General features: G+C 37.7%; 1 protein-coding gene and 1 pseudogene across 2 annotated transcripts in view; one reads left to right on the forward strand and one right to left on the reverse strand.

Annotated features, from left to right (window-relative positions):
• Window positions 1–4,224, reverse strand: part of LOC136398097 (protein BEX3-like) — a 41,156-nt pseudogene extending 36,932 nt beyond the window's left edge.
• ZFPM2 (zinc finger protein, FOG family member 2) overlaps window positions 1–20,402 on the forward strand; it is a 496,687-nt gene that overhangs the window by 447,476 nt on the left and 28,809 nt on the right. The gene's annotated exons all lie outside the window — the stretch shown is intronic.

Below are 20,402 nucleotides of genomic sequence, written 5' to 3' on the forward strand. Positions count from 1 at the left end.
GTTCACACGAGCCTCCTCTCCACCACAAATGCTATCGTTGAACCTGTTCTAGGCAGAAGTCTTCATTTTACTCTAAATCTTCCTTAATTCCCTTTGCAGTGGGGTTTGCTACTGGAAGTCTGAATTATATTGGGAACAACTGCCGTGGGAGAAAATTTTGTTTAAGGAAAACAAACTTGAATTTTAAAAATGCAAATGATTGAGCCTAAATCCATTAAATAATCAGTGAATTCAAAGTACATTTAACCAAACTATGATACTTGACAGTCTGATTCATTTGCCTTTCATTTTGAAAACTTAGTTAAAAAAAATTAGATTTGTATTTTTCTTGTTAGTTAAATATATATTCATTGCTACACGATGTAGTAATATAACAATGCATCTTTCCTACCACAAAGTAGTGACAAAAATATCATTAAATGTGGAAATAAAAATAATACTTTAATTTATATTTATACCAAATAATTACTACTAGGTAAATGTGTCATTCTTTAAGTGAGGATTGAATTTTGTATTGCCTTTCAGTAAATATTTATACTCAGTGGGGTTGTTATAACATTGTTAGCATTTCTAGTATGTTATTATGTATTTTAAGAATATTGTGCTTATGTTTAGTTTTTGGTTCATGCTTAGTAAATATTACATGCAAGTATTCACTGCTTAATATTTTTCTGTTACTAATTACAATAATAAATGTAGTTATCATGGTAAAGTTAAATGTTCCATCAGCAGGAATAAAGCACAAATGAAATCCACATTTTTTTCCAGTGGGGTAGATGGGGGTTGTTACTTTAGCATCGACATGATTTCCTTTGAGTCCAAAAGCTATAACGTGAGTCAAGGAAAATTAAAATTATGAACTTTGAGAGATGTATTGCTTCATTTCTATTTGCTGGAAGGGCTTGTATTAAAAAGATAAGTTGAAGTTATTTAATTTATAAGCAAATATTCAACTATAAGTCTATATTCAACTGGCTTTATAAAGAACTTCTTAGGTCTACTGTACTGAAAATATGTCACATCAGAAGTAGAATTACTCATAATTGTATACTTTATTTTAGACAGCAGGAAGTACTAAGTTCAGGCTTTGAAGTTCTGTCACGCCAGGCAGAGATGAAAAGTTTGAGATGAAGTGACATTAGTTAAAATTCTCTGAAAGATATTAGGGGTAAAGTCTTTCATTGTCTAGGACCCCTGATCTCTAGAAATAAATATTGTACCTAAATTTCTCATTCCATGACCTACTTTTCTCAATTGAATTTAACCTCTCAAAAAGAAATAAGAAATGTGGTAGTGACATTTTTCTATTAATGGAAGTAAAGTATGTGCTATTTTACCCCCTTTTTAAACACAGATGTGTCTGAGGGATAACAGAAAACAAAACCAGACATGATTTGTAAGCCTAAACATGACTGTTCCAAAATTGGTCCTGGCTGTAAAAGATTTAAGTAGCTATTGTTAGGAGGATTTTTGTAGTGGATGCACAAGTCTGCCATCGTTACAGACCTTCAGTGTGTCTGCTTTCCTGCACTTTGTGATGGCCAGGGGAAATTTAACGCGTGTGCGTGTGTGTATGTTATTGTTGCTGTAATAATTGTAGCAGCCCTCTCCGAAGAAACAGGGAAGGTTAACTGTTTTTAGGAAGATATTTAGTTCAGTGAAAAAGTGGCAAATGCTGAAACCTTTATTGTCTTGAGAATGAAGCCCGATTTTTTTAGGAAATAAAAATCATGTAAGAAAAGCATTTGAGACTTCATAATGATTTTATTGACACAGTAAAAAATTATTCTCCAACTGAAGTTTCAAGTCTATAATAAAACCTTTATGTCAAAAATTACCCTTATGCAAAGAGATTAAAGTATACTGAAAGCCTTTCAGAAATGCCATTTTCAGAATACCTTCTGATGATTAGTGGTCTCTTTTTTCTGTAAAGTTCTATAGCAAATATATTTTAATTAGCTTCCACTTGATACTATTTCATACACACTGCCCAACTCTGACCTAATGTCTGATCATATAGAATACATTGCAAAAGAACTGGTCATTTGAGTGCTTTAATATAGCTTTGTATTAATGTCAGACATCATTTAGACAAGGCATTAAAAGTGTTATTTTAATGATTGAAGTGTGTTGGGTAGAAGAGGCTTAATCTTTATAGGAAGAACAATTTCAATTAGCTTTAAAATATTAATTTGTTCATACAACTATATACCCTAATGTATTTGGCTACAAAACATCTTATGAATAATACATGCTAGAATCTACTTGTCTTATGATGTAACTAATACTGCCTTTAAAAACAAGGGTTGCTAATTTTATAACCTCCATACGTAAGTTAAAATAGAAAAATAATTTTTAAAAACTTGACCATTTTTAATGTTAATGGCTTTTTCTAGACCCCTTTTCCCCAAGGCAATTTGTAAAACAATAAGTGAAATATGCAATCTCCACTAGTAAGATATTGAATAGGTTTTAAATATGATATGGCTATCTGTCTTAAAATTTTAAGGGCATTTTTATTTATTTGTTTACATGGTGAGTCTAAGATATTCTCCCTGGAAACAATTTGTCTCACTGTGGAAAGTGTGAAAATAGGAGAACAAAAATAACTGCATACCTTAATCCTACTATTGTGTTTCTGGGAACTAAAAATGCTGCTGTTCTGGCTTTTACTCTCCTTGAATATCTCCCTGTAGCCTTATCTCCCCACTGTGTTGGCTGTTTATTGCAATATCTTGGCATTGGTTTTCAGGGCTGCGCGTGTGGCCATACCTTAAGGTGAGTAAGAGTCACATAGGCAAAAACCCTGTGGCCCTTTTGAAAATATGCTGGTTGTCTCTGCAGCTAAGGAAAAATCTGGGGTTGCTTCATAGACTTCTCAGGGGCTGCCTATGCAACCCAACACGTAGGTAAAATGCTTGAATGCTATATGCCCACGTGAAAGTTTTGTCCCCTGGCTTGGATGGCTTTAAAGTTCCTATTATAGGACACCAGAGCAGCTGGATAAAAAGGGGAAAAAAATCTGTTGGTCAGTCACGGGTTTCATACATCCTGACAAATGCCCCCAAACCGGACTAACGGAATAAGAACAATGGCTTTCGTCTAGGTAGGCCTAGAAAGCATCTGGAACTCTCCTAGCCATTCATTGTCATCATTGGCATTGGTCACATTTAGCCTGATTAATTCTCACATGTAGGAAAAACTAGATTATTTTAATATAACTCCTGTGCAGTGTGAGACTGGAAGGGTGGAAAATGCTGAGTCTCTTAGCAAAGCCAAGCGCACAAATGCAGTTTTCAACTAGGTAACGGAGGCTTTTGTGGTGGATTTCATGCAGCAGTTGGCATTGGCAGTATTGCAAAAAGAGATGTATTCTGTTGTGCTCTGTTTGATCAAGTGCTAAACCCGTGTGATCAATAGAGAGACAGATGTCGGGTGCAGATGGCGATGCCGTGATACCTGGGGCAGCGCGGGCCTGCCAGAATGACAGAATGGGAACAGGGAAGAGCAGCAATGCAACAGAATGTGACAAATGAAATTAGGGTTTATACTAGTCGATAATTTACAGCTAATACAAAGTGACAGAATTTTTCAGTACCCGGTATATTTTACTTCCAGTAATGCTATAGCCAATAAAGGCATATTTCATGCAACATAATAAAATGAAAGCTGTGGGGAAATATAGTCCAACCATTTTTTATTATGTTACAACTTTTAAAATTGATCCCTGAGAGAATACTAATAGCCTGCGAGTCTTGTTAGAGTGACGTCTAGAGGCATTTTATCTCCAAATTTATTGCAGTCCCGTCACTCACCCTCACTGCGCATTAGACTAGACTCATCAGTTGAAGACAAATAATTCCAGCAACCAAAATGCATATGCTTTGCTTTAAAAAGATATACTATTAAATACCCTTTAACTCTGTTTATAAAATTATAAAAACAAATCAATTTCAACTTAATAAACATTTCAATTTTCTATATTAATGGGGAGGTTTAAGCAGTAACCTGTGTAATTAAAAATGAAAATCTAAGCACATATTAAAATTGTTCCTTCAAAATCCAGGCCAAAAGCCATGGTTAATGTATTTGAAATATACTTTATGACTCAGTAGTTCAAAATGCATTGATAAATACCTTGAAGTCATAACTTTTGTGGTAACGGTTAACAAATCCACTGATACCCTTTTGTGATTTAGCCCAATTCCACCTGTTCTCGACCATGCGCATACACATGCTGCCAGCAGGGGGCGTCAAACTTTTTATAAAAACCGCCCACTTTTGCAGTGCTGGTAGACCTGGTCCCTACCGCCCACTAGTAGGCGTTCCGGCTTTCATGATGGGCCAATCGCAGTGCTGTTTGGTTGCACGGTAGGGACCAGGTTGACCAGCACTGCAAAAGTGGGCGGTTTTTATAAAAAGTTTGACGACCCCTGCTGGAGGAACAGGGCCAGCCCTTCAGCAAAACTATGCGGTGGGATCTGTTCGTTCTGTCCTTTCCTCTTTCGTTTTTCTTCTTCCTTCTGGCCTTCTTCTGGTGTTCTGGAGCTATGCTATGTTTGTAAAAAAATAACTTCATAGAACTGCTTATCAGCGTGGGACCTCTCTTCCCATCCACTCCCCCCTTTATTCAAGTATTCACTGAGCAATAGGATCTTAATAGTCTTTCCCAGGGTTTTTGTAACCAATCCAAGTAAAACTCTCAAGTTGGAATGGCCACAATCAAGGATTGTCTGATGGAAGGTATATTGGAGAATATGGGAATTATCTAACACTTATACAGGTATAGTAATAAACAGCAGGACCCATGACTACCTGCAACATTGACAATTAATTGCACATTATTAATAAAAGGAGATAACCCGTACTTTCAACACTTTTTCCTAAATGACTTTTTTTTTTTTGGATAGCAATAAATATCCAAGACATATTGATCAATGGCAGTAATCATCAGCATCCTTTATTTGCTTATGTGGGAACACTTACAGATTATGGCATCAGTTGTAGTAGCACAAGATCATGATGTTCAATACAGTTCTGAAAAGTTGAGGAGTCTTGCCTATACAAGATAATGCTTGCAGCTGAAAATCATACACTATCCACACTTATGCACACACTCACACACTCTATTTATTCACCTGACATTACAATAGTCATTATTTTATATGATAGCTAGGCTAAATTATAACCATTATCCATAGCTGTGTCAGAATGCCAGCTGATCTTAAATACAGATGAACCTATGGCTCTAACATTTATAATTATTAGAAGTGATATAGCAGTAATCTAGACATTTCAACAGACATATTATTGGATTTGCTAGTTCATTTTATTTTAACAACAACAACAAAAAACTTCTTTATTTTTAGGAGCCTCATTGTGAAATTTTAGTAACATTGATCAAAAACCTTCACTAGATCTTTAATAAAGGAGACCAGTTTCAGTGTACATTTCTTACTCTAATCTATCATATATGAGAGCTGTTATAGAAAGCATTTTTACATGCCCTGGCTGGTTGGCTCAGTGGTAGAATGTCTGTCTGGTGTGTAAATGTCCTGGGCTTGATTCTTCGTCAGGACACACAGGAGAGGCAACCATCTGTTTCTTCATCCTTCTCCCTTCTCTCTCTCTCTCTCTCTCTCTCTCTAGCTTCCACAGCCATGGCTTGAATGGTTCAAGCAAAGTTGGCCTCGGGCACTGAGGATGGCTCTGGGACCTCTGCCTCAGGTGCTAAAAAATGTCTCCATTGCTGAGTAATGGAGGAACAGTCCAGGATGGGCATCGCCCCCTAGTGGACTTGCTAGATGGATCCTGGTCGGGGTGCATGCAGAAGTCTGTTTTCTGCCTCTCCTCCTCTCAATAAAGAATGAATGAATGAATAAATGAATAAAAAATTAGAAAGCTTTTTTTTTTTTTTTTAATTTTTCCGAAGCTGGAAACGGGGAGGCAGTCAGACAGACTCCCGCATGCGTCCAACCGGGATCCACCCGGCATGCCCACCAGGGGGCGATGCTTTGCCCCTCTGGGGCGTCGCTCTGTTGCATCCAGAGCCATTCTAGCGCTTGATGCAGAGGCCACAGAGCCATCCCCAGCGCCCAGGCCATCTTTGCTCCAATGGAGCCTCGCTGCGGGAGGGGAAGAGAGAGACAGAGAGGAAGGAGAGGGGGAGGGGTGGAGAAGCAAATGGGCTCCTCTGCTGTGTGCGCTGGCTGGAATCGAACCCGTGACTCCTGCACTCTGGGCCGACGCTCTACCGCTGAGCCAACCAGCCAGGGCCAAAGCTTTTTTAACTCTGAAGACTCATACAGAGTTTGCCTCACGTAGTTGTTCTGTCACATGAATGAATTATTCATTTTGGAAGACATCCACAGGGGAACCCAGAATCATTATAGGAAACTCATGCTTGAAAGTAAAAGCCTACCTGGTCAGGGTTAACAGACATCTCTTTATTTGGATCAAAACATTTCTTTCCAAAGATATTTTTAATATGCCATTTGATGGGACATAGATAGAGATTAGCAAGTTTATAAGGTTTTTAACTGGATTCTTAGCTTTATGTAGCTCCATTTCACATTTAATGATGAGTAAGCTTAGGCTCATAGAAGACCATTTCATTTCATCTTCAAGCTCTAAAAACTCACCTGGAGTTATCTCATGATGGCAGCATTTATTAGCATGGCATCATCACTTTACCCCATCTGTCGATTTTGGGTTTTGAACCAATTAAAAGAACCAAAATACCAGCCTTTTCACTTTAAAGATGAAGAAAGTGAGGCCCAGAAAAATCAGATGGATTTTCCACATTCATAGTAGTACATGCTGTATCAGAATCCAGTTCTCTTGACTTTGCCATCAGGGCCAAAGGTAAAGACTAGGGCAAGACTCCTCTCACAATATAAGCCTCGTACATTCATTGTCCTTAAGTCAACTCAAATTTCATCTCTTTTCCTAAGGCTTCTGCAACTATGGGTGGCATAACAATTTTTCTACTCCCCAGACTCCTGCAACAAATGATGTCTGTATGACTGTACAGTCTTCAGAAGAATTCTCAGAGTCAGAAGCTATTACCCAATTTTATAGAAAAAAATGAACTGAGGCTCAGAGAGAATAAACAATTATTCTAAGTAACCTGGCTAAAAATGAACAAATTATAATGGAACACACAACATAATTTGTCATCTTGACAACCTTTTAAAGTGTGCTAAGTTATGTCATATTATCTCAGCTTCACCTGTGTCTATGCCAGAGGTCTTTTAAAGATGATGTAAGTCTTCAAGGACATATTTCTTGGGATATTATGAACATTTTATATGCAAATATCTACTGACTTCTCAGTATATAGGTCCAATGGGCTCTAAGGCTTGCCTAAGAATGCAGCATCATGGGACAGGAGAGGAGAATCCTACTACCCTTCCTTTATGGCTAACTTTTAGAACACTTTGAGGGAACAGTCCATGTATTCTGTCACCCTCTGTGCTCCACATTGCCTTGATCATAGTGTGTGTTTCATGAACGGAGGTTGTGTTAAGTAGCTGAATGAATTAATGATGAAAATTATCTCTTACTTGCCACCTTATGCTTTGTGCTACCTAATCTGACCAGGTAATGCTGGTTTATAAATGACAAGTTCAGGAATAGAATTAATCAGTTAGACTTGTGCTCTGAAAGATTTTTTATTCTTTTTTTCATTTTTCTAAATTACTGCCCTTTTTATAGGTATACAAATGCAGTAAGCTATAAAGGGGCTAAGGAGAATTCCATGGTGCTCCAAGAATGCAGGGCTGGACATTTCCACTTTAGCACTGCTAATGCCTCTTTGGGTTCAAGATGACTTGATCCATTGGTTTGTATAAGAATATCTATTTCTCTCAATTCTCTTACAAACTTTTGTGGATTACCCTCTAAATAATATAATTACCTCAGAAAAGTATAGGGCAGTGGAAAGCAAGATACTTCATAGCTTTTAATAGTATGAACATTTTGTATAAAGTTGCAGGGAGTTTGATTAAAAAAAAAAAACAGGCTTGACCTGCGGTGGTGCAGTGGATAAAGCATTGACCTGGAATGCTGATGTTGCCGGTTCGAAACCCTGGGCTGGCCTGGTCAAGGCACATATGAGATTTGATGCTTCCTGCTCCTCCCCCTGTTCTCTCTCTTTCCTTTCTCTCTCTCCCTCTCCCTCTCTTTCTCTCTCTCTCTCTCTCTCTCTCTTCTCTCTCTCCCTTTTTCTCTTTTTCCAGTAAAAATGAGTAAATAAAATCTAAAAAAAACCCAGTGATACCAAAAATATACATTTTATTATTTAATCTCCAGCAATAGAGTGGAAACTCAATTCAGTAATATAAGGATGGAAGCAAATAAATGCAATGAAATTGATGGGTATAGTATAGAAAAATATTTCAGAAATTCTTTGAATGAAAATATAAGAGGTAGATTCTTTGAGTGCTGCTCCTTCCCATAAAACATATGTATTATATATGTTAATGCATGGCCCTTTGAGAGTCCCTTTGAAAATCAATTAAATTGCCATATGTGTTCATGACCTACTCAAGAACATGTGTCTGACAATATTAGTTCCAAAATGGTGCAAGGTCTTAAGGTGAAACATTCAACTTCCCCCACTTCGGTAAAATTTTTAGTAGTCTAAATGACAGGATAGTACACTGATTTTTTTTCTTTTTTTGTAATGGGGTTTTTGGTAACATTGGGTCCACAGAATTAACTAACACAAATCCTCCTCTCCAATAAAGACAGCCACCAAGGGTCCCAATTACAGGGGGGGGGGGGTCATAGCTCACTCTACTATCTAGTCTCTCAAACCTTCATTTTGGTGTCACCTATATCATGTTAAACTGGCATAACTCCTTGTGAATGGGCACAATGCCAATGTAACAGATGGCTCTGAGCTGGGCATGCCAAGGGACCAGTATGTGTATCACGTTTGACTATTAGAAATGGAGTTTCCATCCAGGACTGTAGTTCATATAAATATTTTTGCACATTTATAGTTTTTATTTTTTAAATTAATGCCCCAAACTGTGTTACACACACAAACACACACACACACACACACACACACACACACACACACCCCTCACAATTGCTTTATATATTTTTTTTAATTAAACGCTTAACCAGATTTTGAATATATTAAATCCATACTCAGTGGCATGGTATGATAACACATGATATCATCTTTAACCTTGGGCTAATGTTTCCAATCTAGTTACATTGTTAAAATTTAGATCTTTGTTAGTATGAATAGTATTTATCACATTTTTTTATTCATTGAACCAGGGTTTTTTTTAATTCCCTTTCAAATTTCTCTAGGTAATTATGAATTGTATGCAATAAATATACATAGAAAGTATGTATGCAATAAATATACATTTATAGAAAATACACTCTAAAGAAAATAAAAATATTGTTATTATTCACAGTGACTTTATTTCTCCTTTTTTATTGTTTCACTTGCTCTGTCTTTAAAAAACAATCTGTGAAGTAAAGCAGACAAACAAACAAAAAGATACAATGATTTAAGACTGAGGAATTAGAAATATATGTAAACCCCAAGATTGGAGATTTTGTGTCAATACTGATTTTGGGGGGTCCCTAGCATACAAAACATTAGCAAGTACATAGTACTCCACAAAATGCAACAGACAACAGAGGTCTGAAAGCTAAACAGGGCCACTTTTCTCCAGGAATAACAGTCTGAAATCAACAATATAAATCACCCCCCAAAAGGCAACCAGGGCCAACAAGAGAGTTGGAAGGAAAATAGGGCCAATGCCTTCTGTGATAATACCTCAAGCAGGTGATATTTTACAATCTGCCTTAGTTGAAGCTTCCAGACACCATCCTTTGCCATTTCAAATAAAATAATTATGAGAAGAGAGCAGAGAAAACAGTTTTAAAGCACCGATTCCCTGTGCTATGGCCGTCATATAAAGTGACCTTATATCACAGTCACAGCAATCAGCGGAGAGTAGACAAGATAACTCCCATTTTCCAGATGAGAAAATGGTGTCTCAAAAGAATTTACATCACCCCACATCACACAGATGCCAAATATTCAGAGCTGACTATCTCACCCAGATTTTTCTGATCTTAAAAATGCCAATTCTTTGCACTGTATCTGATGATCACCTTTGGTAACCTAGCAAATGGAGGAAAACCAATAAAAAGGCTTGGTGATTTACTGAGGGTTTAGGATTGGTCTTCATATGGAAATGAAGAGTCCCAAACTTCATGGTCTACCCAGCAAGCCAGCCAACCTGCCCAGCTGCAGTGAGCATTGCAGAGAAGGTCTATTACTGCAGAGACTGACCTGAATGGGAACTGAATAGTAAGCTAATTACTTTCAGGGTTTGGAAATAAGAGGATACAACTACTTGAGTAGAATATTTTGTTGGCCATGTTTTCATTCTTTGAGTTGTTTTAACATTAATTGGTGGGTAGTTAGGACTCTCTTTGATTTTCTAGAAGCATGAGATGCTAGGAATAAACAGAAGTACATTTCATGAAGCAAACTTTAAACTATTAGGGTTTAAGTGATAAAGCTAGGTCACATTTAAAATGATTGATGATGAGAAAAGTTTAGATTTTGTGATAATATTTTTAAATCTTTGGAAGTACAGTGTGTGTGTGTATGTATGCATCTACAGGGTAGGTCAAAAGTAGGTTTCTATTTGTGAGTACGCAAAACACAGTTTATTTTGTATTATTATGTATTTATTATTGTATTATTTTCCATGTGAACAACTATAAAGCTGTTTTTGCCCCACCCTGTATATTCATTAGAAAATAACCAAAATCAAATTAGAACAAAATTAATTTTCAAAAACAATGTTTTGCAAAATCCATTCGGGGTTTTCACAGATAATTTTCTTCTATTATAATTAGAAGGTTAATAGATATTCCTGTTTTATTATTGTTAATTATTACTTATATTACTTTTTTCAATGGTTCACTGAACCAATGGTTTTTACAAACTGGTTTTTTTGGTAAACAGAATTTCACGGTTTTCCACAGAATCAAAGAATGTTGTTTTGATAAGTTAGATCATTCTCAAGAATGTAAAAGGGAGTAACTGTTTCATTCCGAGACCCTTGACTCTGTTATATTTCTCTTGCAAAATGAAATGTGTTTTTTTTATGATTTTTTTTTCTTTTAGTTTTATGATACGTTGCAATACTTGATGCAATTTCAGGGTAATTTCATATAATTTAGTAAAATGACTTAAGTGATGTAATGCACTGAACTACACAGTAATGTGTTTTGAAATCTGTCATTTCCGTTTAGAAGAAAAAACACCAAGTATTTAATAAGCACTTTAAAAGAATTCATATTCAGAACCTAGTGTGTAGAAAAGTTTGATTGGCCTGTTTCTACCTCTGTCCCTTTCCTTCAGACGGACACGGGCACTAGATTTCAGAACTCATAAAGACCTTTGATTTTGAACAGTTAGTATGAAATTCTATTTTTCACTTAAGAGCAAAACTCTTACAGATTTTAGGAGCAAGTAAGTGGTCAATATACTGGTCACTGATTTCCCTTTGGAACTCAACTGATATAACAGTTACAGGCTTTTGTTTCGTTTTAATATAAACTATACTCTCTAGGTCCCTGAATCACTGACTCTATGTTATAAAAATCACAATACCTATTATTTTTGGTTGTATATTTCTTATTACTCTTGTCGTTAATGAGCAGAGCCTTTAAATTTACTAAAATAGCAACAATGCTAAGTTTAATCTAGCCCATAAAACAGGTTGTTGAGAATTTATAAATCTTTTCATGTTTTTTTCAGATTCTCCAAGCCACTGTCAATTTTCCCTTAATAAAGCTAATCTTCAGTTCTGCGTTGAGCCACAGTATGCCGTACGATTTACATTTTGACTCACCGTAAAATTTTAACTTTTCATATGATTTCATTCCAGAGTTCCAGTTGTTTTATTTAATAGATTGTCCTTTGATCTCATGGAGACAATTGCATTTTACTTCTCTAATGAAGCTTGTATTATTATAACCAAGTGAAATGGTAGGAGAAATCCCAAAGGAAGCATGCCTTTCTCCATGGAGGTTGGAAATAAAAGGGCATAATTCATTTTTAGGAGTTATCAGACAGTTTGTCCCCAAATTCTTATTCATGCCATTATTTTATTGTGTAGTCTGAGGTATTCTCAAACAGTTACGTATCTTCAAGATTCTCTGGGTTTTTGTAACAACTAACCAGTTAAATAAGTTAATATGTCCTTTATTAGGCAGTCACAGTTCATGATAGGAGGAAAAGGCGTGCGGTTGAACTCTTGTTTCTGATATTTTTAAAAAATGTATTGATTGATTTTAAAGAGAGGGAAAGGGAAGAGAAAAAGGAAGGGGGTGATCAGTTTGTTCTTCCACTTATTTTGCATTCACTGGTTCATTCTTGTATGTGCACTAGCGGGGATCGAACCCAGAAACTTGTCAAATTTAAATGATGCTCTAAGCCAGGGGTCCCCAAACTTTTTACACAGGGGGCCAGTTCACTGTCCCTCACACTGTTGGAGGGCCGGACTATAAAAAAAACTATGAACAAATCCCTATGCACACTGCACATATCTTCTTTTAAAGTAAAAAAACAAAATGGAAACAAATACAATATTTAAAATAAAGAACAAGTAAATTAAAATCAACAAACTGACCAGTATTTCAATGGGAACTATGCTCCTCTCACTGACCACCAATGAAAGAGGTGCCCCTTCCGGAAGTGCAGCGGGGGCCGGATAAATGGCCTCAGGGGGCCGCATGTGGCCTGCTGGCCATAGTTTGGGGAACCCCGCTCTAAGCAACTGAGCTACATGGCCAAGGCTATTTCTGATATTTCTGTCAAAAAGTTTCGTCCTTTTATGTACCATTTAATAATTTGTCAATAGCATTTCTGGAAATTAAGTTTCAAGGAGCCTCATGCAATTTATTCCACAATGATTAAAAACTTAGCCCAAATCTCAGTGGTTGAACTGAATGTGAAAGAAAGCAGTGATTTAAAACTGTATTCTAGATGAGTGCTGCATTTATCTTCAAGACATTTATCTCCATCGTTTTATCTATTCTGAGTAGAGGAAGGGATTAAAGATAAAGTGTAGAATGCGGAAGGGGAGAGAGGAAGTCTATAATCCATAGATAGAAACTTGGAAGAGTTGATCTGTGGTCATAATAATTATTGGTTTAAGAACAATCCTGTATTTTGTTAACTATTAATGTCAGAATGCAAAGTTTTATATCCTCACTCACCTGTTTTGCTCCTAACATTTTATTGTACATGCAATTAAGTGTTACCTGTTAAGATCAGCTTGATTCCTCCTAATCAGAAGTGAGAGGCAGGCTGAGGCTTTACCTCTAGGACGTCAGGATAAGTAGTCTCCTGGGGGCCATGGGAGCTATTCAGAGATTTTAACTGAAGGTGGGAACAGGATCGGGTTTGTGTTTTAGCCATGCATTCTTACAAAAATCTGGAAGACTGACTGAAAATATACAACACAGGAGGTAGAGGGATTAACCATCATAAGACAGATTTGTTGGGGTCTGAAATGAGTAAGCATAACTGGAGGAAGAAAAGGGAAGAGTATTTGACACATACTTTGGATACAGAATTGGTGGGTGTAAAGCCAGAAGCCGCCATCATGGCCATTCACATGCAGGTTCGCATTGGATTCGGACAGTCGGTAAAGAAACAACGGAGCCACAAACTGGTGGGCCATAGTCTTTAATCCTAGCTTGCACCCGGCGGGCAAGTAAAAACACACACTGGGCTCCAAAACCCACTCACATTCAGTGCTCACAAAGCCACTGACTTATCCGAGTTTCCTAGAATCAAAGGTTTCTAGCTCACCAGCCTTATTCTCCTCAGTTCCCCATCTCCTTCCTTCTCTCTACACAAACTGGCATCTCACTCAGCAATCCGCCATCCTGGCTGCTTCTCCTGGCCACCTCCACATGGCCTCCTTCTGCTCTCTGCTCTGCTCTCTCCTCTAATCATCCCAGGAACCAAGAGCACAAACTCCCGTTCTGCCCCCATTTTATATTGTAGAAATCCAAACCTTTAATCCAATATACAAAACAGGGAAGTCTCTAATACAAAGTCACTTCTCTGAGGCATGATTGGATTGTACCGCCCCTACATCAAAAAGGGTAGGAAAGGCTTAATCCCAAAACCAAGCCCCAGGCTGCAACGATCCCCAACACACATTAATATCACCTGGGCGACGGCCTCACGTGGGCAGCGCCTATTTTTAACAAAGTGAGCATAATACATTTTATCTGCCCAACAGTGGGACTTAGTGATTAACTGTGAAGACTGAGGACAATGAGGAGTCTGTTATGACTCCAGGATTTTGAGAAGATAATTAGACTCACTCAGGAAAATTCATTTCTCAGGCCTGTAAGTCTGATGGGAAGATGAACACTGGGCTTTATAGATGGGCAATATTGTCAGCCATCTTCTCAGACTATATTCCTGGTTCATTGTTGAATGTGTTGCTAAAATCAGCCAATGTGCCAAGATCTCAGATACCCACGTACAGGAGCTTAGGAATAATGAATTTTCCTGGTGCAGTGGTAGTTTAGGAAGGAATCAGGCAATTATGGAGTGATCAATAGTGAAAATACTAATAAAAATAATTCATATTAGAGAAGCTTATTCCACTACAAATAAAACTTGGCCTTGTGCTCTTATAACAGGGATTTGAATAACCAGACACAGATAGGGTGATCATGAATATAATGCATATCTGTGGTTTTAAAGCATTGTGGATGGGAGGGAGCAGTCTGGAAAACAAATAGGTATAAAGATTTCAAACGATGTATAATGTAATACCGCTGTTTACAGCACAATTTGATTTTAAGTACCATCCTGTATAGTGTATAGTGACTTACAATTATGAAATGAGTACTGTATTCAACAATACATGCAAAATATTCATTCATTGTTGTAAGCTACAAAAAATATTGCTTTTATGCAAAGAAAATGCCATTGTAGAATTTTAAAAGGCATAGGAATAAAAGGCTCAGGATTGGAGCGATTTAAACAAACTCACTAGAATATAGTAGATGATTAAAATACAATCTATAATTACATTACAGTGGTATCAGGTAAGGATAAAAGCCTACAAATACACTGGGGTCAGGGTAAGCATAAAAAATGAAACAGTTATTTGAATAATCTGAGATCAAGTTGCAGTAATTAAAAACGAATGTATTATTCAAATGAAGGAATTAGATTACAACACCCCTCGTATGAAAATATTGTGACAGACTGAAATAAGTTGGAAATGATTTTGATTAAAAATGGGAAAAGGAATGTAATAACTTTCACTGGGGAAAAGTAGACAATCAGGGAATATAAAAAAAAAATTTTGGCTGCCAGATGAGAGACTAAGAGAGGCTAGCTGTTCAAATGCTGTTTGATATCTTAAACTTGCAACAGTTAAGCTTCTGTTACTATTTTATTAAATGATTTAATTTCCCAAATCATTAAAAGGTTCCAGTCTCTTTCCAAAGTTTTTCCAAAATCCCTTTCTTTTTGCATAAAAGCAATATATTTGTAGTTTACAACAGTGAATGAGTTATTTTGCATGCATTGCTGGCTATAATTCTCATTTAAAAATTTCAGAGTCTGCCTATAGGATGATATGTGAAATTAAGTCATGCTGGTGAACAGGAAAAGTCTCTCTCTCTCCACCCCCATATATATATGTATCTCTATACATATATATGTATATAGATATACATACACACACACACACACACACATATACAGTGTGTCCATAAAGTCATAATGCATTTTTGACTGGTCACATAAAGCAACAAAAGACGATAGAAATGTGAAATCTACACCAAATAAAAGGAAAACCCTCCCAGTTTCTGTAGGATGATGTGGCAGCATGTGCGCATGCACAGATGATGATGTAACACCGTGTATACAGCGGAGCAGCCCACGGCCATGCCAGTTGAGATGTGGACGGTACAGAGAAAAGTTCAGTGTGTTCTGTGGTTCACTAAATTCGAATCTGTGACCAAAGTGCAATGTAAATATTGGTGCGTTTATAACAAAGCGCCACCACATAGGAATAACATTACTCGGTGGGATAAGCAGTTGAAGGAAACCGGCAGTTTGGTGGAGAAACCCCGTTCTGGTAGGCCATCAGTCAGTGACGAGTCTGTAGGGGCTATACAGGATAGCTACCTAAGGAGCCCTAAAAAATCTGTGTGTGAGCCCATATCAAACTGCACTGAATAGGTATGAAACTGGGAGAGTTTTCCTTTTATTTGGTGCAGATTTCACATTTCTATCATCTTTTGTTGCTTTCCTGTGACTGGTCAAAAGTGCACCATGACTTTATGGACATACTGTATATATCTATATATCTATATCTATATCTCTCTCTCTATATATCTCCACACACATATATACACAGATATGTGTATATGTAATATATAATTATATATATGTATATATACATATATATGTTTATATTTATAGATAATGTTTTCCTGAAAAGAATGTACACAGACCTGGGGATGGGGAGGAGTGTTATTTATAACTTTAGCATTTCTTACAGCTAAGGGAGGCAAAGTTTTATTTACATTATAGCAGGCATCTCCTGTTAAATATGCAATTACATGTATCGTTTTTGAGGGAAAATTTACCTTAATGAAGGCACACACACACACGTCTTTCTTCTGTTTAAGGATGACATTACGCAGCCCTGGTCAGGGAGCTCAGCTGGTTAGAACGTTGGCCTGATGCACCAAGGTTCCATCCCGCATCAGGGCACATACAAGAATCAACCAACGACTGCATAAATAACTGGAATAACAAATTGATCTCTGTGGGTGTGTATCTCAAATTAATAAATAAAATACAATAAAAAGAATATTTATAAGGTTGACATTCATTTGCACTGTATTCAAAGATTGACACATTCAGTTTCCATTATTATATGTCAAAACTACACAGTTAAATCCATATGTATTACCCAAAAGGTAAAATGAAATCCTAGATGTAGCAACATTAATATGACCAGGTACTGGGAAAGTACAAATATATATTAAAGCAGAATAAAATTTAAAAAATTATTTATCAGGAAAAGTTTCTCAAAAGGTGGCATAGTTTTTTCTTAGTTATTTTTTGTGACTACATAGAGGAGTTTACTTAGTAAAGCCACAGAACATATTTTGATAATATATTTTATATAACCCACTTCTCTTAATACAGTTAACTAATTTTAAAAACCTACTAAAACAACAGCATGCTATGAACACCCACTAATCCCTGTGTACCTTATTAGTGGATAGACAGGAACTGTCAGTTAATTCTTCACTGTTGTAAACCTGGAAATGTATCAATGCTTCTAGAATTATAGAAACGTTTGTTTATTGATTCGCTAAGACTACCTCACTCCCTTCCTTACAATATCATTAGTCACCCACAAGATGTAGAGTCTGAAAGACTGATGTTGTATCCATGCTGCACTTTTGAATTCCATCCCCACCATAAAGTTATGCTCTCAGAGGGATAAGGATCCTCTGTCAAAGTTGACAATTATAAGAGTTTTTCTGTGTTTGTTAGACCAATGACTTGACTGTGTTCTCTTTAACTAGTAGAGAGGTTAACATTAAAACCAAGCTTTTGCCCTGGCCGGTTGGCTCAGCGGTAGAGCGTCGGCCTGGCGTGAGGGGGACCCGGGTTCGATTCCCGGCCAGGGCACATAGGGGAGGTGCCCATTTGCTTCTCCACCCCCCCCTTCCTCTCTGTCTCTCTCTTCTCCTCCTGCAGCCAAGGCTCCATTGGAGCAAAGATGGCCTGGGTGCTGGGGATGGCTCCTTGGCCTCTGCCCCAGGCGCCAGAGTGGCTCTGGTCACAGCAGAGCAACCCCCCGGAGGGGCAGAGCATTGCCCTCTGGTGGGCAGAGCGTCGCCCCTGGTGGGCGTGCCGGGTGGATCCCGGTCGGGTGCATGCGGGAGACTGTCTGACTGTCTCTCCCCATTTCAAGCTTCAGAAAAATACAAAAAAGAAAAAAAAAAAAGAAAAAAACCAAGCTTTGGAGTGAGCTGACGTGGGTTCCAATCCCGTAATCTAGAATTTCTATAGGGGTGAACAATTAATCTTTTTAAGTGTTTATTTCAGTGGCTATAAGAGCAATAGCAATGTCAAGAAATTATTTGGAGGAAAAAAATGGAATATCATAGTAAGAGTTTAACACTAGTAACTGTTGTTACGCTAAGTCACAAACTACATATCAATTCCACAGCAGACCCACACTGGGCGAAAACTTACTCTCATGTGAAAAGCAAGCAAATAAGCTATATATGCACACACATATATATTGAAACATATATATATGTATACACACAAATAACTGCATGACCTTTGGCACACCATATAACTCCTTGGAGCTCAATTTCTTCATCCAACAGGCAGTTCAGAAGCCTCATGGTTTCTACCCGCCATAAATATTTACAATCTTATCAGTGACATTCAATAGAATAAGATAAATATATGCCTTGAGATGTCTTATTTCAATATCTTTATTTGGAAAGAAGAAGGGGAAAAAAAACCCTCAGTTTTCTTTCTCTAAGGATAGTTTGTCATCTGTCATGTTTTGGGTGAATTTTTGTTGTTCCACTTTATATCTTCTGGAAAACAGATTCAACCACAAAGGAAACATTGCCGTTTGTGGAACACATTATTATTTTGTTAAAATAAAGGGGACCTCTTGCTCTCCTGCTGAGTGAGGTTTAGCTACTCGAGCTATTCAAGATAAAAATCAGGATTTCTCATGAGTGTACTTCAGCCCCCTTTCCCTTTGATTCACTCTCTGATTCTCCCCCCCCTCCCCCCAAGTCACTTCTTGGCTTCACTGGCCACTTCCTGGCCCAAGTGTAACTTCCTACTATGGGAGACTTCAAAGATTCAGATAAATGTTCTTCTCTAGAGTCGGAATTCTGTCATTTTCTTCTCTCCTTGCCTCCCCTCCCTTTCCTTTTCCTTGGGGAGGTCAGAAGAAGGGAATCCATGTTTCTGACTTCATTATCATTTTTCTTGTGTCACAACTTTGTTCGTTTTCAAAGACTAAAACCCTAAATTGAGCCTTGATCTTGAACTTTTATTTTTATGCTGTAGCTCCTTTGCCTGTCTTTCTTCTTATCGCAGCTTATAAAACATTACCACAATTTGTCCTTAGCCTGACCCTACCTCTGTTGAAATCCATTTCAAGCCTTAATTATATCCTGTCTTGACTTTTTCAGTTCCTTCTTCAGCAGTCTTCCACTCCCTAAAATTTTGGCTCTACCAAATACTTCAACTAGATCATTCTGGTAGACCCTTTGTGTACAGAAAAAAAAAAAAAAACATGTCATAACCTCAACAATTTATCTCCTTCCTTTACTCCATTTTAGTGCAGATATAAAGAAGGAAAGACAACAATCTGCTGTACCCTCTGAGCTCTATTAGAAAATTTTTTGGGAAAAAAAATGGATTGATTCCCTTGTTTCTCCAAAATCCCACCTTCTTTTCTGTTTCCCTTTTATTTATATTTTAATTTGTATCAGGATATACCTAGGTAGAATAGATATCAAATTGAGCATTTAACTATTTTTTTTTTTTTTTCATTTTTCTGAAGCTGGAAACAGGGAGAGACAGTCAGACAGACTCCCGCATGCGCCCGACCGGGATCCACCCGGCACGCCCACCATGGGGCGATGCTCTGCCCATCCTGGGCGTCGCCATATTGCGACCAGAGCCACTCTAGCGCCTGAGGCAGAGGCCACAGAGCCATCCCCAGCGCCCGGGCCATCTTTGCTCCAATGGAGCCTTGGCTGCGGGAGGGGAAGAGAGAGACAGAGAGGAAAGCGCGGCGGAGGGGTGGAGAAGCAAATGGGCGCTTCTCCTATGTGCCCTGGCCGGGAATCGAACCCGGGTCCTCCGCACGCTAGGCCGACGCTCTACCGCTGAGCCAACCGGCCAGGGCTATTTAACTATTTTTGATCTGGTTCATTTAAAGCTGAGAGAGTGGTTCAGGAAAATATTGTAAAGAATTACAGCAAGGATTTTCAGAATTTCAACAGATTTATCTTAGCCATCCCTTAGGTGCCAGTAACAGTGCTTCCCTCACACATATCCTGTAACGGTTTCCTTTAGGATGTGGAGCTGACTGTTCAGGGCAGTACCCTGGGTAGGACAGGCAGAGAGGCGAACCATGCAGATGATGCACTTCTGCACTCTTCAGAGAGTAGGTCTTCAACTTACAAATGTTTATAAAAAGAAAGAAAAATAAAATATTGATCTCATGGAAAGGAGTTGAACACAAACTAGAGCCATATGACTTTCTGTTCAAAAATTTATTTCTGACTCCTGTTAA

This window comes from Saccopteryx leptura, chromosome 3, assembly GCF_036850995.1.
Source record: "Saccopteryx leptura isolate mSacLep1 chromosome 3, mSacLep1_pri_phased_curated, whole genome shotgun sequence".
Classification (NCBI taxonomy): Eukaryota; Metazoa; Chordata; class Mammalia; order Chiroptera; family Emballonuridae; genus Saccopteryx; species Saccopteryx leptura.